Raw genomic sequence first — 21,980 nt, 5'->3', positions numbered from 1 at the left:
TAAACCTCTTTGGCATGACTCAGACTCTTCCCATGAGTGCCTCCTTCCAGCCTTTGGCAAACACCATTCTACTTTCTGTCCTTAGGAATCTACATTAGGTAGGTCCTAAGAGTGGAGTTAAAGTTGGTATCTTCATGCATACTCCTTTCACTTAGCATACTATCCTCAACATTCGTCTATATGGTGGTGCATGCCAATGTTTTCTTCCTCATTACAGAATGAATACTATCCCAATGACTATATATATAACATCTTTTCCTCCATGCACAGATACTTTGATTGCATTCATGGATTAGCTTTTAGGAACAATGCTGCCATGAAAAGGTGTGCTCAGATAAGTCTTCAAGACTACGTTGTCCATTAATTTGGTTATCTACTGCAGAAGGCCAATTATTAAAACACATGGCATTTCTAAAGTTGATTTTTATGAATGACTGCTTTACTAATACCACAATGCCCTTAAATATTCCTATCACACACAATGAACATAGTTCCAACTTCTCTGCATCTTTGCCAACACTTGGACTTTTCGTGTATTCTAAGTCTTCCCTCAGCCTGTACCCATGGTGTGTCAACGTCATGGCTGTGAAATGGTATCTAATTGCTTGTTATTATTAGGATTTCCTGAAATATTAGTGCTGGGAAGTATCCTTTCCAGTTTTCTTCCATGTGTATAGCTTGGTTATTTCTCTTCCCCATATGTACATTCATACATCACATTTTCTTTCTCTCTCTCTCTCTCTCTCTTTCTCTCTCTCTCTCTCTTCTTTTTTTTTTTTTTTTTTTTTTTGGTGTTGGTTCAGCTTCTCAGATCTCTAGATATTGTGGATATTGAGCCCTGTCATATCCATGGTTTGCAAACATGTTCTCCCAACTTCTGGACTCTGCTTTCCCTTGGTTGATAATGTCATTCAAGTCACAAAAATTTTAAGTATTCTGAATGTCCAGTGTGTGAGTTTCCTTTTCTTTTCCATTCTGTGCCTTGCAGGTGGTATCCATGAAATCATTGCCCAATCCTGTTTTGTGAAGCTGACGAAGATGAATGCTGCGGAGCTCCGAATTCAGAGATGAAATAGGATCATTGGTGGAGGCAGGCAGCATCATGAACTGGGAAGCATAGGCCTGATGCTGGGGTCCTGGCCAGATGCAATGGCGCGATGATAGGAATAGGTATGGTGGGCGAGCAGGAGCCGTGTCCTGGAAATGGTACCCTGCCCATTTGGGGCACTACCTGTGTGGTGATGGGGGCAGTGAGACATAGGACTGGACATGTCCCCAAGCTCAGCTCCTCTTCAACGGGAGACTTTTATTGCACCCTGCTCCAGTCCTGTTTGAAGGGTTTCTTAATCCGACGAGGGACATAGACTTCTTCCACGACAAAGGATGATGATAGTGGTGTGGTGACACCTGTCTCTGAGGAACTTCTCATCCCTCTATCGTGAGCCACTGTGACAAGTGAGCCACTGTCTGGAGTGAGTTGCCAAGAAGGTTTGAGTGACTCAAAGACACAGGGAGCAACCTCCAAGAGGGACCAGTCTGTCATTGCCATGCTGAGCTGAATTCAGGTAAGACTTTGTACCCCCTGTTGCATGTTACCAGTTCATGGTCACTTAGTTCTACATGTTTCTCGAGGGAGAGAGGAGAGGGCTGTGTTTGAAGGTGAGCTGAATAGCTCTTGAACCTCCATAAGTGAGAAGGAGACCCTGTCCCTAGTCATCCCACAAGTGAACAAAGGGATGAACATCATCCAAGATAAAACTGCCAGGCACTAGTATTCATGCCACCTTTCTGGAAAACGTGTAGTTGAGGCCCTTGTAAATGACAGAGGGTGCACACCTGTAGTAACTCCTGTGGCAAGTATGGGTATTACTTGCTTGGTGTGAGTCACCTTGAAGAAAAGTGTTTGCCACCCTGCCAAGACTGCTCCGAATTGGCTAGAAGGGAAAAAAAAAACTGGAACTGGTGAAAGCCTGTTTGAAAATCTCTTTAGGGTTGAAAAAGGCAGAGTCCTCAGAATTGCCTTCTCATGAATAGGCTATCTCATTTCATTGCTTGAGGGAAGAAAAGAAATCATCCTGTATTTTCCACATTGAAAACAAGAATACAAAGAACCTTGGATTGTATTTTGTAGTGGTTGTTGTTGTTGTTGAAATCATTTAGCCAACATACAGGACATCATTAGTTTTGAAGGTAGTGCCCAAGTATTCATCATTTTCGTATCACCCCCAGTGCTCATCCCATCGCATGCCCTCCTTTATGCTCCTGCCAAAATTGTCCCATACCCGCACCCACCTCCCCTCCAGCAACCCTCTGCTTGTTTCTTAGGTAAGAGCCTCTCATCCTTTTTCTCCCTCTGTGGTGGCTTTCCATTCAGTTTTCCCTCCCTTTCCCTGTGATTATCAAATGGCTTCACGCATAGGTGGAACTTAAGACCCAGGGTAGGGGATCACAGTGGGCTTTCTTTCAGTGAGGTTATTGTGTACCTTTCCATGTTTGACTGCATTTCACTTTTCCTGGGAAATGACCCATTCCAGTGATGTGTCCATCGTGTCTGGAGGGACGGGGGTTCTTCACTCTTGCTCAGAGAGTTGGGATCCTGAAGCCAGTGTCAGGAGAACTTCCTCTGTGTTCCTGTTCCACTGGTGCCATTGTGGGGCCTCCCTTTCCTTCTCTGGAAGACGATGAGCGATCCAGTTGTGCAATGTTTTCCAAAAGGCCCTCCAGCTCCAATCTTCCAGGGGCTAGAAATAGCCAAGTGTGGTTTAGCCCATGAAGCAAGGGATAGGAAAAATTCCTTCAACTACTTCATGAAGACACACAACCAAGTAGAATGGAAACACCAGAAGAGTGTAGCACCAAGGGGATGTGAGTGAAATGCTTTTACAACAGCCAGTATCATAGGAAGGTATCTTTTCTGTGAACACAGAAGTGGGCACTGGCCTTTCTATATCAACAGACTTCACTTTTGTCTTTGGACTCTTTCATTGATCTTTAATGTACATTTACGGTCAGCCTGAGGAGACCTGATTGTGAAAGTCTCAGAGCATAATCTCATCTTTGATCCCCTAATACCCACCTTTCAAAGACAATTTTGAAAATACAGTCTAATGGACGTACAGTGTTATCGTCATTTCAGGTGAAGAGTAGGGATTCAGGAGTTCTGTATATGACTCAGTGCTCAGCACAATAAGTGTCTTCTTAATCCCCACCCCCTCTTCCACCCATCCCCCCACCTGGTTCCCACCAGTATGTTCTCTATATTTGAGCCAGGTTTTTTTGGTTGTCTCTTTTTCCTTATTCCCTTTATTCTTCTTTTCTGTTTCTGAAAAGTCACACATGAATCAAAGCCTATGTTAACAAAACACCCATGGATGTTAAGTCTTACCTCAGTATCTTGGTCTGTGTGAATTGTGGTGAAGAGACCACCAGGTTCAGTCCACAGTGGCTCCCAAGGATGCCCATCCCTGCTATGTACCTGCCTGTCTATCCTCTGAGTGGTTGCTGAAAGGTTTCTGACCAAGGGAACATAGGGCAAGAGATGGTCTTTCACACCTTCAAGCTTTCATGACCAAACCCACTGTCACTTCCCTGGGACTCTCTTGAGTTCCATCACTTTCTGCCCAGTAGTATCCCAGAACTTGGGAAGCCAGGACTGGTGTTTAGAATGGCGTTCCACAGAGGCCACAGAGGAAGCAGCCTAGGAGTGCCCAGGCTACTAGGTAGAAAGGAACTCAAGCTCAGGATTTCACTTCCACTGAACAAACTGTCTTTCCTGCCATCCTGCCTCCCTATACTCTGGAGGAGAACAGGAGGAGAGGCCTGTGGGGGTGGACAAAGCCCTGCCTGGCTTTTGATCTTCCTGACAATCAAACACCTCTTTGTGGCTGCCAGACTGTTGCTGATCAATCTCTTCTTGGTGGTGAAAGAGAGGACATTTTGTCCACTGGTCCGCTGACAAGTTGTTTCTCCATGTGCTCTGGGGACAGGTAGCCCAGGCATTAGCTGCAAGCAGGCTGGAAGTGCAGAGTGTCAGGTGCCTCCCAGGGTTACTCAGTCGGAATTTGCACTTTGCCGAGAAACCCTGGGCATCAGAGCCTTAGAGGATCGTCCCCGCAAAAGCACTGTGGAATGTTCCACAGAGGGAACGCTAATTGGTCACCTTGATCCACCCGCAGAGAAGGGGTGGTTGCTTCCTGGGCCTTCTTAACCATTTCTCTCTGCTGAGAATCCCCTGAAGGGTTGATTCCCCAGTGGCCCTGGTGGGGATAGTTCTGGAAGAAAGGAAAGAACACCCCCCAGGCTGGGATTTAGAGTCGAGATGGAAGCTAAGCCTGCACCGAACAGCAGGAGCTCCAACTCACCCAGGCTGAGCAACTGCTCAGGAGCTCTGTGTTGTGCTTTTGCTAGGTCCTTTTGTGTCAGATGATGGTATTGAGGATTTCTCTTGTGGTGCTGGATCCTGTCTTCTTAGATTCCCTTGCACTGTATCTGCAAGGTTGGGGACCCTTGGCTTGTCCGTTTGCTTCCATGTAATTTTGGATTTCCTCTTTGGATTCCGGGTTGACCCGTTGACCAGTCCTTGTTGGATAGCCTGTAATTGAACCTCCATGGATTTGTGGTCTCTCCAGGGTTGCTCCTGGGGTTCATTTGGAGTTCCATAGCATCGTGCTGAGAAAAGATGCATGGGATGATATCCATCTTTTGGAGTTTGTTGAGACTTGCGTTGTGCCCTAACGTGTAATCTACTCTGGAGAATGTTCCATGTGCACTTGAAAGCACTTCAGATTCTGCTGTTTCAGGGTGGAAGGTTCTGCATCTATGTGTTCAAATGAATGCATCCCTCAAAGGCATAGATTTCTTGTTGATTGTCAGTTTGGATCATGTCTCCATTAGTAGATGTGGGGTGTTAGAGTCCTGCACTGTATGTATTGCTGTCAAAGGTGCTTTATGTTTGTTATGAACTGTTGGATGCCTTTGGGTGCTCCTATGTTGCGTGTCTACATATTTCAAGATGTGCTCTCTTATTACATGGTCTCCATTGTGATGAAGTAGTGTCTTTCTCTGTGTCTTCCTACCTCCCCACTTTGTTTGAGAGTCTGTTGTGTCTGGATAGAAGTATTCCTACCCTTGCTTCATTTCGCATCCATTTGCATGATAGATGCTTCTCCCCTGCTTACATTCCATCTGTGTCTAGGCCTACTGGGTCAGGTGAGTTCCCCATTTCAGACAAGTGAGTGGAACATGAGTGTGTCACCTGGTGGATGTTGGACACCAGGGACTTCAGAACGACCTGGATCTGACAGTGCCCTTGGCCAGCAAGGAGAGTGTGGGGATTCTCTGGTCAAGGATATGAACCTTTATCCTGGCAAGGGAGAACCAATCTCTGCTCCATCAGGCCCCAGCCAGGGAGCAGTGGCTACCAAGGACCTGACCAAGAGGGTGGGGCCTGAAGGGCACCACAGCCTTGCCAAGAACTGCGTTAGGAAATGCAGGATGGCTGGACATCCTAGCTCCTAGGTCAGCATAGGTGTGAATAGAGGCAGGCTCAGCTATGGCCTTAAAGGGACACCTCCCAGTTTCTTTATTTTTTTCCCCAGCCACTCCGAAAAGAAGCAGGGAAAAGGAATCCAGAGATCATGGATAAGGATCCCAGGAGGATTCCAATCTTGGTAAAGGGTGAACCTGGAGAGCCTAAAGGGAAACTGAGGACGGAATGTCCTGCCTTCCTTTCTTCCATTTACAAAATAGCTTCCTCAGGTTTGGGAGCTTCCACAGGCAGGATTGGATCTCTTTACATGTTTTTTCCCTACTTCGTGCTGATGCAATTCCAGAGACGGAACTCAATAACCGTCAGTCCCAGTACTGGGTCCAAACCAACACCAACACACACACAAACACCATATCCCAAAGGAAGCAAGACATCGTCCTCCTTGGGAGAGGAGCGTCCCCTCTCCTGGGCAGCACATAGTTCTGGGGGGGGGGGTGGCGAGGAGGAACTCTCAAGGACTCTCCTGTTCAGTGTTTGGTGCCTTCCTGGGGAAGGACCTGCAACCTCTCCATCTCAGGGGTCCTGAAAGCTGTCTCTGCTGTTTGCCCAGATGCCTGACACTGAAATGAACCTGTCCTCTGAGGAAAAGGGATTTGGAGGTGCCACCAGTAGGTAGTAAGGAGGGCTGGCTCTTCTCCTTCCTGCCACATTGAATAGCTGCTGACTCTCTAAGATTTCTAAGGTTTAGGAATGAATAAGAGAGTCTGTACATGTTGTACATTACTGTAGGGATTAAAAGAACCAAACACATATGTGGGCTGGAAGAGGAGAAAATAAAAACATGGGGGGTTTTTTTGGTAACAAAAATTTAATCCCAAGGGTTCTCATTCCTTTTTTGTTGTTGTTGTAGTTGTTTAAATAAAAACCCTTTAATTATATTAAATATTGCCCACCCCCCCCATAAAAAAATAATTCTGTAGGTGAGAGGAAGGGGTGTTGAGCAGCAGATGGGGCTTACACACCACAAGTAGCCCAGGGGCCAACGGGCAATCCTTGCTCGGCCAGTGGCCACGGGTTCAGCTCTGATGGTGGCTGTAGCCAGTTGTCCTGGTGCTTGTGTTCTGCTGGCCAGCTAAGACCATGGCTCCAGCTGGCAGGACAGGATGTAGCTAAGTACAGAGGGACACCTGTGAGTTGAGCAGCAGCTGGCATTCAGGAGTCCCTCCCAGGGTTTTCCCACAGCTGGTGCCTGGCTGCCCAGGGAGCCCTAGGAGGAGGATCCCAGGCAGGGCCAGCAGAAAGAGTCCACCCTGACCCTCACCCAGCTTCTGAATGGGCCTCACCTGTCTGAGCCGCTCCACAGCCCAGAACCAGGCCATGAATGGATGCTGGGGCTCTAGGCAGTAATTCTCTGCCGCCGTCTGGAGCAGCATGATGTCCATGAGGACTCGGTATTCCTGGGCCAAGCCTTGGTGGGGAAGCTACAGGGTCAGGTGAGGGCTGTGCAGTGGGACAGGGGACGGGTCCTGGGTCTTGGCACACATGACCACCCTCCTGCATGCAACTTCATTCGGTCCCAAACTGTTCTCAGAGGCTAGTAGAATTAGCCCCTCCTCTGGGAAGTTCTTCTTGATGCCTTTCTGGATCCCTACTGACTGACTAGATGGGTCTTGCACTTCTTTCTTAGCAACCTGTCCTAGGAAATGGGAGATGGAGGGGAGTGGATGGAGCCAAGGAATGTTCTTCCGAGGGGCGTCTCTGATAGGGGCTGCCTCCCCTTCCCTACAGCAAGGGCTACGTATGCTCACCTTATTCTCTTAGCAGTGGTTGATCTCATTGCCCTGGAAAGCAGACAACCATTGTCCTTCAGAAAGAGGCGCCTGGTCAGTCCTAGCATCTTACACCCACCCATTCTGAGGCTGTGCGTAGGCCAGGACACAGGAGGGGGCTACTGAGACACACAAAAGAAGAGAAGGAGTTGTCAGAGGGAGAGCAGGATCCTTAGAGGCTCGATAGCTTCAGTGCCCCCTTCAGTTTACTGCTCCCCCCTGGATGAAGCTGATGTACAGGGAGCTGCAGAAGGGCACAGGTCAGCCCTAAAAAGGAACACTGCTGGCAAGAGGGAGGATTTCCCCTCACTGCAAAGGAGGAGTCACGTAGGAACTGAGCGTCCCAATGTTGAGCCATGCCCCCGGGAGGAAGAGCCTAGGGGCCACAGGTCTTAGAGCAGGGCCTTCAGCCCTGAGAAGGGAGCAAGACAGAAGAGCAGTTCCTGAGGCTCAGGGGAGCCTCAGGGAGCTCAGCCTCCCAGATCCAGTGGCCCACCACCATGGCCCTGTCCCGGGCTGTCATGCTTGGGTTGCCAATGCAGCATGCTTGGGTTGACGATGCAGCTGGCCACAGCATTGAACTGGGCGATGGCGGCCCGGACTGTGGGTGCCAGGTGCTCATTGCCAGGCCTGTTCCTCTGGGACCAGACGGAGCCAAGGCACTGATGGGGAACCACCTTCTTGAACAGCTTCTAGGGGACAGGGGGAGGTTTGTTGAGCCACACACATGTTTGCACATGCAAGACTCATGTCCTCGAGAGGGGTCCCAGGTCAGAGCTGGAGCTCAGGAGGCTGCGAATGTGGCCTGAACCTGCTTAGAGAGCCTGGATTTCATGCCACTCTTCTCTGAGGAAAGCCAGTGCAGGATGCCCCAGGAGCCAAGAGAGGCAAGGGAAGGAAGGAAGGCGTGTGCACCCTGATCATTCCATGTCTAGGGGGCCGCTCCAGGTAGTGCAGGGGGCATCTTCTCCTCGAAATGCTCATCCCTGCGGTCCCTGTCTCCTTTCAAGTGCCCATTCCCACATGGTGGCTGAAAGTATGGCTTTCCGTGTAGAGCCGTGTCTGTCCTTCAGGACACATCTGATCCTAATCCAGGTTGATGGTGCTCCCAGGCAGATGGTTGGGCCACCCCTGGACATGACTGCACACAAGGAGCAGCCCTCCTCCCCACGAGGGGACCAGAGCCTTCCCATTTATGGTCTCTCGGTTCTGACTCGTTGCATCTACGTGGAACCCCTCCCTCAGTCCTTCTCAGTGTCTGTCTCCCCAATCCGCAGCTGGACAGTGAAAGCTCAGGTCTAAAAACCCTAATGGGTTTCCACAGTTGGTTAGGGCTGCAGCTAAGATATGTCCCTATATCCTAGGAGCCCACATCAGGGAAAAGCAGGTATAGGGCAGCAGAGAGCAGAAGAAAAACTGGCCCTGCCCTCCTACCCTGGGGGTCCAGCTGCTCACCGCATCCATGTATGTGAGCTGCTCTGCCACCAGCTAGGGAGGAAAGTCCAGGAAGTCAAGCTCCTTCTCTTTGAGCCGCTTCGTGGGTTGGCAGGATGCCTCTGTGGCTGGAGTGGGCTCAGTAGCACCTGAGACAGCTGGCGTACAAATGGCCCAGCCATCTGTGCCTCAGGACCTGGCAACAATTCATAACCTAGGAGCCCCTGTTCCAGTTCTGGGGCAGCCAGTGGAGGGGAGGCTGGCTCGGACCCTGAAGGTGATGGCTGATGCAGATCCAGGGTTGCCTCTCACTCCATGGGAGGCTCTTTGGCCAGCTCAGCTGCTGGAACGCGTCACATAGCTGACACGGGGGTGGGGTAAGGGGAAAATTCAGCCACATCACTGACACTCCATGTTCCTTTCCCTAAACAGGACAGATCCCATGGCCTTTCAAGGAATACCCAGCCCATGAGCCCCATTCCAGATGGTCTTCCCAGCTTTCAATGCCCCTTGCCCTCCACCTCAGCCTCTGAGCTGCAGAAGTTCCCCCTGCCTCAGCAGAACAGGGGCATGGGGGTTCAGGTCCCAGTCATGCCACTTGAGGTGCACATAGGCCCCCTTGACCTCCACATGGGCACTGTGCAGGGACTGCCCGATATCCTGCCATGTCTGCTCAGGCCAGGTTCCCAAGATGGGACACAGAGTGCTGGGGAAAGTCATATGTAGAGCAGAGTCAGAGACCTGGCCTTTCCTTCCCCATGCTACTCCCACAGCACCATTCTTTCGGTGTGGGCCCCACAGAATGGCGCCAGCCCACTTGCAACCCCTCTGGAGCTGTCCTTGCTGACTGCTGACCACATGGGATGAGGGACCTCCCATAGGTCTGTCCTTTGGCCCCTCAGTCATGCATCCTCCATGCAGACCAGTGTCTGGGCTTTGGTTGGAGGCTGACGGGTGAGTGGTCTGGTCCCCACACTTTCTGTCCTTGGCCCCACTTGTGGTGGTCAGCGGAGGTGGATATGAATAAGGGCAGACAGAGCAAGAATGGACCATCCAAGGGATGGCTGTTTTAGGCACCAACTCAGCCCACAATGGGCTCTGCTTCCCAGAGAGCTTGGCATCCCATCCACAGCTCTCTTGGACTCACTGGCTTCTTCAGAGGAAGCCACCCCACCTAGCTCTCCTGCAGAAGTCAAGAGTTCTGGGAGATCCATGGTTCTGAACATCCCTCGTCAGTAACAACCCCTGTTGTCTCCCACTCTGCTCTGTGGAGGCAGCAGGCCCTCCTTTGGCACCCAAAGACCTATCCTGTTCTTTCTTGATCGTAGAGTGCATCTTCATGGTCCCTATAGAGCTGGATCCATTCATCCCTAGAGTAGGTCACAGAGATGCCCTATCTGATTAATGCTAGACATGTGTGCTTAGGATGTGGAGAGTGCCTATCTGACCCTTGGACGAGAAGGGAGACCCAGACATTGTGTCTATTTTACCCATTCACTGCTCTTGTTGACTAGAGAGTAACTGCATTCCTAGGTGCTTAAGACCCATGATTGAATGAAATCATCGCAAACAAGACTTTGCCCTTGGGCCACTCTGCCTGCTCCCAGTGTCCCCTTGATCTGGGCACATAAAGGACCACAAGTCAGGACCAGCTAGATGGCATCTCAGAGGTCCTTTGCCAATAAGAAAGCTGCCAGCCTTCCTTTTCCTTAGCATAGACGCAGAAGGACCACAGGCTTGTGAGGGTTGAGCCTGAACATGTCTTCCCTGGAGAGAGAAATGTTCAGTGGGAAGATGCCCAGCATGTCCAGCAGCCTTTTCTACAGAGCTGGGCCTCAGAGAAGCACGTGCCATGTTTCCTCCCATGACTTCCTCCAGTGGCCCTACGAGGTTCATCCTCTTGGCACCCCCACTTTTCAGGAGAGGAAAGGGAAGGTTAGAGAGGTGCAGTGACATTCCCAAGACATACAACTAGTAGATGGATGGCTCCCCCTTGTGATGGCTATGGGGTGGGCACTTACCTAGGGAACTGCTGATCTAGGACCTGCTGGGCTGACGTGAACATCTGATATATGGAGCACATTGTGGTGAGGTTTCTATTTAGGAAGGATAGCAGCAGGGAATGTCCGCATTATGCACTGTGCCTTCTCTGAGCGCCAGCATCATTCAGGCCTCGTCCAGGGACAGGGATTATGCCTTTTCCAGCAGGCAGACAAGGGGGTGGGGTGGGGGGTCAACGTAGTCAGCTTCAAAGCCGAGAAACACCAGGAAGAGGAGGGTCTGGAGCTCAGACTGCATCCTCCCATCCCTTTGGGAACTTGTGCAAGATGACGAGGGACTTGAGTGCCCACCCACAAAAAAGGTTCTTGGCTGAAAACCTAAAACCAACTTCCAAAGGAACCATCTAGGCTTAAATGTACGGGTGACTTCAACATGTGCTGTTAGCTGGACAACAATTGCATGTCTGTCTCTTCCTAGCCTGTATGAAGAGCTGTATGTATGCCTTGGAGTCATGAGGAAGGAGCCCTACTGTCGAGAGGAGAAAAGAGAGGCTGAGAATATCCAAGGCTGCTCAAGATGATCAGCGTTGGGCCTGAGATATGTCCAAAGCATGGGTTGCATGGCATTTCACCTATGCTGATGAGGCTTGGCTGTTGTTGTCAGGGGTAGAAAGGTTCAGGGGTCAGCCAGTTGTGTCTAGTCTTGGTTGTGGCCTGGCCCTGATCATCTTTGGGTCCTGAGACTGGCTGTGAACCTGGACCTGTTCTCACTCCAGACCAGCACAGGGTATTGTTGGCAGCCTGAGGTCCGTGCTGCTTGTCAAGGGAGATGGAGTAGCTGAAGCCTTGAAGCAGCTCATGCCAGGTGTCCTGGTTGGACCTCTGAAAAGACAGCGACAGCTACCTGGGCCAGGAGGCATCAGAGGCCTTCCATCCAATCTCTGGGTCTAAGTTCTGGCAGATGGAGCGACCCAAATCATCTGTGAGGACCCTTAAGGTGCCCGTTCCTTGCAGCATTGCTGGAATGGCAACCAACTTGAGTCACGTCAAGTTCCAGCAGCCTTGCAAGACTGAGTCACTGTGGCAGACCACCTCCCTTATGGGGGACTATGAAGACCTAGAGGGAAACAGCTGGTGAGCTGGTGGACCTCCTAGGATTCGATGTCTTTTGAGAGACAATATGTTCCAGAAAGACCTGTAGAATGGCTTGATCCCACCGGCCCTTTTGTAGATTCCATCACCCTACCTGGTATGAGGATTTAGAAGGGCGTGGGCCAGTTCTCCAGAACCCAGTGGATCTGGGTTCTCCACAGGTTAGCCGGCATGAGTAGGGAAAATCGTAAAACCAGTGGGAAAAGGCAAAGATACTCATGGCTTCGTGAAAAGCAACACAAGGCCAAAGGAAAGAAAACAAAACCATCACCCTCCAAACCACAGAAAACATTCACTCTATTCTCTACCAGTCCCAGATAGGTGAAGAGTGGCTTCCTCCCTTACCCATAGCTGGGGGCAGATGTGCGGAGGTTTGGGTTACTTTGGGGTGGGGCCTGTGGGATACTCAAGGTGGAACACTCTAGGAAGGCCCCAGGTTTGTCCCCATAGTTGTGTGGGGGCCCTGGGTGTGGAGAAGCTTCTTCCCATTCTCACCTCAGAGCAGCACTGATCCTGGGTGGCCTGGGACACCTGACCCTTGTCCCGCGAGTTAGAGTCGTTGAAGTCCCCAGCCAGCTCATTCACAATCTCTGGGGTGCAGCTCTGAAAATGCAGTGCCCCATAGACACAGGGCCAAGAGCCCTTAGCAGCCTCCCAGGACATTGCCACAAGGGGACAACCCCCACTAGACATCGTGTTCTCCAGTTCAGACTAAGAGGGATGGCTAAAAAGACATCGAGCAAGGAGGTAGCCAGAGGACACTCTAAGGCTCATGACTACCATGAGCCTTATCATTGTGTCAGCCTTCACCTTCTCATCCTGCCTACTATGACCTGGGGTATGAACATGACAGATGGGTCCAACCTCCAACACCAGGCAGCTTGCTTCTGCCCAAGAAGGGCATGACCCTCATACCCTGTCCCCACTTCTGCGCACACACACACACACACACACACACACGCACATACACACACATGTGCCTACACAATAAGGGGCAAGTGGTGTGGGCCCGGTGTGGTGGGACCACTGTTGTTGCCAGCTTTTCAGTGGGCTTCCCAGAGCTGCCTTGTGTTACCTGTTGGTGTCTCCCGCCCCATGACCAGAAGCTTCAAAAAAGTGGGCTGAAGCACTGTCTGCCACTGCAGTAATGTTTCTGGGTGTGGGATCCCCTGGGCCCAGCGCCCCTGGAAGTAGGAAGACAACAACTGAACATCATGTTCTGTCGAAGGTCTCCACTCAAGTGTGCTGGAGAGCAGGTTGCCCTTTGAAAGTGGGTGCCTGGTTACCAGAGTTCTAAGTTCAGTTGGGGCCTATCATGAAGGGTGTGAGGTCACCTTTCAGGATTCTAATACCTGGGACACTTCGTTCAGTCACACCTCTCCACAGCCCCTTCAGTTGACTCTTGACCTCTGGTCCCGGTTCCCTGGGACTGTACACAATGAGCCAAAAATGCCAGAGGCACCATTCTCTGGAAATGGCACTCAGGTCCTCCCTTTCAGGAGACAGAGCTGAAGTCAGACCTTTGTTCTCTTTCCTTTCCCACTTCTGTGTCCTCAGTCATTCTTGTCTCACCTAGTGCCCACATTTTCAACCTGCATAGTGGTGTCCAGGGAGAATCTACTTCCTTGGGACATCTTGGGGTGTATATAGATCATATTTGTGGTATGTTTGCGATGGTATCACGGGAATCAGAGGCACACATTGAAGGCTGGAAGAATTGCAGGAAGGGGTGGGACTTGGCCTGGAGGAATGCTCCGAGGAGGCCTGGGTCCCGGCATTGTGTCGTTTTGGAATCGTCCCTTTCCCTCTTGGCGTCATTATATTGGGGCACCATGATGGGGTGGAAATGCACGAAGATGCAGACTTTGTCATCCTCGGTAGTAAAATGGTTCAGTTGTTTCCCGCATAGATTTAGAATGAGACCTCTTTCCCTCATTCTGGTCTATGAGGGGAGCAGCCTTCACAGTGGCTCCCAGGGATCCTGACCTGTGGTGGAGGTATCACTCTGCAAGCTCTGGGTGGTTAGCGAGTGGCTTCGGAGCCACAGGATGTACTCAATGTGATGAAATAGCATGCCTCGTGCTTCTCTAGATGTCATACAAAGAGTTTCGCACTTTCCTAGTTACTTTTCTCATGTTCCACTTCTTCCTTGTTCCCTTTTTCTTCTCTCACTCTGAAGCAAAAATCAAGCCCAGATGGTTGGGGCTGCCATCCATCGAGGCTCACAGTGCCAGGAACGGAGACAGTGGCAAGGCCAACATGGGCCCAGAAACTCAGATTCTGAGTTGAATAGCTCCCCGAATGATGGGTGCTAGCGTGGGGGAAAATCCTCTGCTAGTCCAGCCTCAGTCACAACCATGGGCTCATGGCTCATGTATGGTGATGTTGAGGATGCATGTGAAATTGTGCCTCCATTCCTCTTCTGCAACAACTGTGGGGCATTCAGTCCATGCATTTGAAGATGGAGGGTATTGGGTCAATGCCGTTCCAGAGGGACAGGAGATTGCTGAGGCCCTCTCCCTGCCTTCTTCACTACCCTCTGCTCTGCCCCCAGTTGCTCTCTGGCCACACTGGATGCCTTTTTCATCTCCCCTGGCCAACCCAGCTTCTGGTAGTGAGACTCTAAGGCAGAGGTGCCTTCCTTCTTCATGACACAGGGCAGCCAGACTTGTGCGGGACTTGTTTTCATTCTGTCCTCAGCACTGTGACCCTCAGTGAGGCCTTTCAGGCCTTTCTATCCAATGACTCTGCAGCCTTCTTTCAGAGCATTCTTCTTTTGTCACATGGAAGCTTGCTCTTTTCTCTCTCAGGGCACTGTTTCATGCATTGGTCCATCTCTAGACTGTGGCTCCCTAAGGGAAGGAGCCCTAGGTATTTCCAGGACCGTGCATGAGTCTACCAAGGTTCCTGGCATAGGGGAGTGCTGTAGTGCAGAGTTTGTGAATAAATTATTGACATGGTCTTGGAGCCCACCTCCCCAAGCACCTAGATTACATTGAGAAGTGCTACTCTAAGTTTCAAGCTGTTTCTGCACAGGAGAACAACCACTATGGTCTCAACCTGACTCTTCCTACTCCAGTAGTACCCAGCAGTACTGCCTATGTACCGAGGGCGGGGCGTGCTCTGCATCCTGTTCTCCAGCTGTCCTGGGACAGCCCAAGGCCAGCAGAAAATCCAGCAAAGAGATGCTGTTTTTTTTTTTTCCTTTGTTTCTTCATTTGTTTTTCTTGAGAGAGGGGTGGTTAAGGAGTCTCACAAGCATAGGCTTTCCAGAGTCACAGGAGCAAAGGAGCACAATCTCCAGGCTCTAAGAGCAAAAGCATGGATGACAGAAACCTCTCTTACCTCCTTTTCTGTTCACTCCCACAGTGTCCTCTTTACTATTCCAGTACCCTCACCTCAGCCAGAAGAGTGCTTCTGCACCCACCCCTATATGTGCCCTGTATGAGGGACAACCCTCAAGGTCTCATGGAGACTAATCTTGTCGCTAGGCCCAAGACACAGTGTCCAGTGCTCTCGCATTTTCCCAGAGGACATAAACACATGAGGAACTGATAGGAAGAAAAGGTCCTCAACATGACTACCCATCAGAAAAATGCAACCAGGTGCACAATGGGATATCCCATCGCGTCAATTGGATTAGCTATCCCAGGGAACATGGGAGCTAACAAATAACCGGTGAGGATATGGAAAAAAGAGAGCACTTGGACACCATCAGTGGGAATGCACATTGGGACAAGTCACTGTGCAAAACAGTATGGAGGGTCCTGGGAGAAACAAAACCAACCAACCAACCAACAATCTACCGTAGGATCCCAGAGTTCCACGTCTGGGAACATACCCATAGACAGCCAAGGAATATGTCCAAGAACTCCCTGAACCCACCCCCATGTTCAAGAAACATTTTTTTCAACAGCCAAGACAACAAAAATATCCGCGCCCTTTAGTGCTGACTGGATAAAGAAGTGTTAGTCTATATAACAGGAGCCATAAAGAGAGGAAATCAGGCATGAGGAGAGGAAATCCTGCATTGTGAAAATACTAATGGACTTTTTCTTTTTTAAAGGTTTTTCTTCATTTATTTGTCAGAGAGAGATCACAAGGGGGCAGAGAGACAGGTAGAGAGAGGGTGGGAACCTTTTCCCTGCGGAGCACGTTCCAAAGTAGGTCTCCATCCCAGGACCCTGACATCCTGACCTGAGCTGAAGGCAGAGGCTGAACCCACTGAGCTACTCAGGTGCCCAGGAATGGACTTTTCAAAGCATTATGCCAAGTGAGATAATTGAGACCGTGGAAGGCACGTACCATCTGAATGTAGGTAGGGAGCTATAGAGAGATACTAGCTTAGATAGATAGATAGATTGATAGATACATAGAAAGATAGATGGATAGATAGGTATTATCGATAGATGATAGATAGATATTTTCCCCTTCTAGGGGGAATCTGAAACCAAGAAGAGAAAAGGAGAAAAGCGAACTCAGCCAAGCCTTCAGATGGAAGGAACCAGAAGCAGAGGGCAGAGGGTGGGGCAGGGATGGAGTGAATCGTGGAAAGGTACAAACTTCCCATTTTTTTGTTTGTTTGTTTGTTTGTTTGTTTTTTAAAGATTTTTAAAATTTATTTGTCAGAGAATGAGAGAGAGAGTGAAAGCGAGCACAGGCAGACAGAGTGGAAGGCAGAGGCAGACGGAGTAGCAGGCTCCCTGCGGAGCAAGGAGCCTGATGTGGGACTCCATCCCAGGACGCTGGGATCATGACCTGAGCCGAAGGCAGCTGCTTAACCAACTGAGCTACCCAGACGTCCCCAAACTTCCCGTTTTAAGAGAAAGATGTAAGAGGGAGGTCGTGTACAACCTTATGACTACAGTTCATACTGCTCTATGGCATGTTAGAGAGTATTAAGAGAGCCCATTTGGAGAGATCTCATCACACAAAGAAGAACCTTTCATTTCTTTGCTCTTGCCTTTCTATCTCTAAGAGAGGATGGCGGTGAACTCAACTTATTCTGGTCCTCCTTTTAGGACCTAGGCAAATGAAATCATTGTGTTGTGTAGCTGAGACGTGCACAGTGCTCAATGTCAATTCTTTCAATACAACTGGGGCTGAAAATATTTTACTATTCATAATGAGCCTCAGGAAAGTTGACTTGGTAAAGGAATGACACGTAAGCAAAACTGGACACAGCAGAAGCTAAAGTCAGTAGATGACGACAGGCATAGGAACATCCAAGCCCCTTGCATCAACAATGGATTCTGAGTGGGGAAAAAAAATCAGGGAAGGAAAAATCATGCAGATGAAGGGGAATGTTTAGTTTTGGTTCTGTTTCAAAACATGATCGAGGAATAACAGGTCTCAAGAAATTAACTCTGAAAAATACCTTCTCACATAAAGTTGTCCCAGGTGGGGCAATTCTGTTTTTCAACATCGAAGTAGGCACAGAAGGACAACATTTTGTTGGCTCCATGTTGTCTCAAGGAAAATGGCGGAAGTCGAATGGCTGAGAGAGGACCTACCTGGAAAGGGTATAAAGGGCCAGATGAAATGGTCCTGTGTTCATTTCTCCATCTTTGCAGCTTTTCAGTGCAATTTATTTTTAGGTCGTGACTTCCATGAAGTTCACGGAGTATATTCTAAATGTCTTAAAAGTATTGTCTTTGTCCAAGCTCCCTGGAACCCACCTTCCCATCTCCTTGCATCTTGTCCATCTAAACCTCTTTAGCATGAGTCAGAGTCTTCCCACGAGCGCCTCCTTCCAGCCCTTGGAAAACACCATTCTACATTCTGTCCTTTGGAATCTACTCTAGTTAGGTCCTAAGAGTGAGTCAAAGTTGGTATCTTCATGCATACTCCTCTCACTTAGCATACTGTCCTCAACGTTCGCCCATGGGGTGGCGCTTGTCAATGTTTTTGTCCTCTTTACAGAATGAATACTATCCCAACGTCTGTATATACAACATCTGTTCCTCCCTGGACAGATACTTGGATTGCGTTCATGGGTTGGCTTTTAGGAACAATGCTGCCATGATAAGGTGTGCTCAGATAAGTCTCCAGGATCATACTGCTCATGAATGTGGGTATATAGCACAGAAGGGCAAGTACTAAAACACATGGTAATGCTAAAGTTGATTTTTTAAAAACATTTTATTTATTCATTTGTCAGCATGAGAAAGAGGCATGCAGAAGCAGGAGAAGTGGCAGGCAGAGCAGGCAGGGGAGAAGCAGACTTCTGGCTGAGCAAGGAGCCCAATGCGGGACTCCATCCCAGGATCCTGACCGTGACCTGAGCCGAAGGCAGGCACTCAACAGACTGAGCCACCCAGGTGTCCTGCTAAAGTTGGTTTTTGTGAAGAGCTGTCATATTGATTTCACAAGCATGCCCTTAAACATTCCAACCACACACAATCAGCAAGGTTCCTACTTCTCTATATTTTTGCCAACACTTGATCTTTTCCTTTCACCTGAGTCTTTGTTTTGTTTTGCTTTGTTTTTCTTTTTCTATGGGGAGCCAACCTCATGGATGCATAATGGTACCTCATTGCTTGTTATAATTAGGATTTCCTGAAGAATTAGTGATGGGAACTATCCTTCGCAATTTTCTTCCATGTGTATAGCTTTGAGGTTACATCTCTTCCCCCTTTGTACATTCACACATCACATTTGATTTGTTTTTCTTTTGTTGTTGTTGTTATCGTTGAGTTTCAGGGATCTCTAGATATTGTGGATATTGAGAACCTGTCAGATCCATGGTTTGCAAACATGCTCTCCCAACTTCTGGACTCTGCTTTCCCTTGGTTGATAATGTCATTCAAGTCACAAAAATTTTAAGTATTCTGAATGTCCAGTGTGTGAGTTTCTTTTTCTTTACCATCCTGTGCCTTGCAGGTCGCATCCATGAAATCATTGCCCAATCCTGTTTTGTGAAGCTGATGAAGATGAATGCTGCGGAGCTCCAAATTCAGAGATGAAACAGGATCATTGGTGGAGGCAGGCAGCAGCATGAACTGGAGAAGCACAGGCCTGATGCTGGGTTCCTGGCCAGATGCTATGGCACGAGATAGGAATAGGTACGGTGGGCGAGCAGGAGCCATGTACTGGAAATGGTACCCTGCCCATTTGGGAACCACCTGTGTGGTGATGGGAGCAGTGAGACATAGGACTGGACATGTCCCCAAGCTCATCCCTTCTTCAAAGGGAGCCTTTTATTGCACTCTGCTCCAGTCCTGTTTGAAGGATTTCTTAATCCAAGGAGGGACATAGACTTCTTCCATGACAAAGGGTGATGATAGTGGTGTGGTGACACCTGTCTCCAAGGAACTTCTCATCCCTCTATCGTGAGCCACTGTGACAGGTGAGCCACTTTGTGGTGTCAGTCACCAAGAAGGTTCGAATGACTCAAGGACATTGGGAGCAAGCTCCAAGAGGGACCAATCTGTCATTGCCATGCTGAGCTGAATTCAGGTAAAACCTTTGTACCCTTGTTGTGTGTTCCCAGTTCATGGTCACGTAGTTCTGCAGGTTCTTCTATGGCAGAGAGGGGAGGGCCATGTCTGAAGGTGAGCTGGAGAGCTCTCATACCTCCATGAGTGAGATGGAGACCCTGCCCCTTGTCATCCCACAAGTGAACAAAGGGATGGACATCATCCAGGATCAAACCTCCAGCCACCAGTATTCATTCCACCTTTCTGGAAAACTTGTATTGAGGCCCTTGTAAAGGATGGAGGGTGCACACCTGTAGTAACTCCTATGGCAAGTACGGATGTTACCTGCTTGGAGTGAGTCATCTTGAAGAAAAAATGTGTTTTTCTTCCTGTCAAGAGTGCTTTGAATTGACTAGAAGGGCATGAGGACTGCAAATGGTGAAAGCCTGTTTGAAAACCTCTTTAGGGCCAAAAAAGGCAGAGTGTCCTGAGAATTTCCTCTGCATGAATAGGCTATCTCGTTTCCTTGCTTGAGGGAAGACAAGAAATCTTCCTGTAATTTCCACATTGAAAATCAAGAAAACACAGAGCCTTTGATTTTATTTTCTTGTTGTTGTTGTTGTTAAAGTTAGTGAGCCGCCATATAGTACCTCATTAGCTTCCAATTATTCATCAGCTGCGAATCATCCCCAGTGCTCATCACATCGCATGCCCTCCTTTATGCTCCTGCCCAAATTGCCCCATACCCCCACCCACCTCCCCTCCAGCAGCCCTCTGCTTGTTTCTTAGGTAAGAGCCTCTCATCCTTTTTCTCCCTCTCTGGTAGCTTCCCATTCAGTTTTCCCTCCCTTCCCCTGTGATTATCAAATGACTTCACTCATAGGTGGAACTTAAGACCCAGGCAGGGGATAACAGTGGGCTTTCTTTCAGTGATGTTATTTTGTACCTTTCCATGTTTGACCACATTTCCCTTTTCCTGAGAAATGACCCATTCCAGTGATGTGTCCATTTTGCCTGAGGGACTGGGGTTCTTCACTCTTGCTCAGTGAGTTGGGATTCTGAGCGGGTGTCAAGAGAACCTCCTCTGTGTTACTGTTCAACTGGTGCCATTGTGGGGCCTCCTTTTCCTTCTTTGTGTTATCCTACCCCCCCCCCTTTTTTCTTAAGAGCCTATTTGTCTGGATAGAGGTATTCCTACCCTTGCTTCCTTTGGCATCCATTTGCATGACAGATGCTTCCCCTCTGTTCAGTTTATATCTGTGTCTCAATCTTCCAGGTCAGGTGATTTCCTTATTTCAGATAAGTGATTGGAACATGGGTGTGTCACGTGGTGGATGTTGGAAACCAGGGACTTCAGAACCACCTGGACCTAACAGTCCCCTTGGCCAGCAAAGAGAGTGTGGGAATCTCTGGTTAACATATGAACCTTTATCCTGGCAAAAGTGAAGCAATCTCTGCTCCATCAGTCCCCAGCCTGGGAGCAGTGGTTTCCATGGATCTGACCAAGTGGCTGGGACCTGGAGGGTACTGCTTCCTTATCAAGAACTGTGTAAAAAAATGCAGGAAGGCTGGACATCCTAGCTCCTAGGTCAGCATAGAGGTGAATAGAGCCAGGTCCAGCTGTGGCCCTAAATGTACACCTCCTGGTTTCTTATTTTCCCCAGCAGATCCATAAATATCAGGAAAACGGAATCCAGAGATCATAGACAACGATCCCAGGATTCCAATCTTCGTAAAGCATGAGCCTGGAGAGCCTAAAAGGAAACTGAGGATGGAATGTCCTGTCCGCCCTTCTTCCATTGACAAAACATCTTCCTCGGGTTTTGTGTCTTCCACAATTGGGACTGGATCTCTTTACATGTTTTTCCCTACTTAGTGCTGATGCAATTCCAGAGACTGAACTCGACAACTGTCAGTTCCAAATACTGGGTCCAAATCAACACAAACACAAGCACAAACACCATATCCCAAAGGAAAGAAGACATAGTCCTCCTTGCTTTAGAGTGGAGAAAAGCAGCCCCTCTCCTTGGCACCACATAGTTCTGGAGAGTGTAAGGCACGCTCATGGACTCTCCAGTTCAGTGTTTGTTGCCTTCCTGGGGAAGGATCTGCAACCTCTCCATCTAGGAGTCTTGAGAACTGCCTCTGCTGTTGGCTCAGATGCCTGACACTGAAAAAAACATGCCCTCTGAGGAAAGGGGATTTGGAGGTGCCACCTGTAGCTAGAGAGGAGGGCTGGCCCTTCTTCTACCTCCCACTTTGAAAAGCTGATGACTCTTTAAGATTTTTGGATTCAGGAAGCAATAAGAGAGTCTCTGCATGTTACACAGTACTGTAGGAAGTAAAAGAACCAAAGCACACTGGTGGGCTAGAAGAGGAGAAAAATATAAACCATTTAAATATATTAAATATTGCCACCACCACAATAAGTCATTAGTTGAGAGGAAGGGGCGTTGTGCACATGTGGCCCATGCAGCACAAGTACCCCAGCTGCCGAGGGGAAATCCTTACTCGGGCACTGGCAATGGGTTCAGCCCTGATGTTGGCTGTGGCCAGTTGTCCTGGTGCTTATGTTCTGCTGGCAGGACAGGATGTAGCTAGGGACAGAGAGATAACTGTGTGTTCAGGAGCAGCTTGCATTCAGGAGTCCCTCCCAGGG

The 21,980-nt window shown here is 49.1% G+C and overlaps 1 long non-coding RNA gene across 1 annotated transcript; it reads left to right on the top strand.

Moving 5' to 3' along the window:
• The first annotated feature begins 993 nt into the window (after positions 1-993).
• LOC309872434 lies at positions 994-21,630 on the top strand. Its single transcript, XR_014315865.1, has 3 exons — positions 994-1,565; positions 18,786-19,361; positions 20,986-21,630. It is a non-coding gene; the product is annotated as an uncharacterized lncRNA (long non-coding RNA).
• The last annotated feature ends 350 nt before the right edge of the window (positions 21,631-21,980 follow it).

The sequence above is a fragment of the Mustela nivalis genome (genome assembly GCF_964662115.1).
Source record: "Mustela nivalis genome assembly, chromosome: 8".
Lineage (NCBI taxonomy): Eukaryota > Metazoa > Chordata > Mammalia > Carnivora > Mustelidae > Mustela > Mustela nivalis.
The sequence above is the reverse complement of the archived record's forward strand: the minus strand, read 5'-3'. Positions and strand labels throughout refer to the sequence as shown.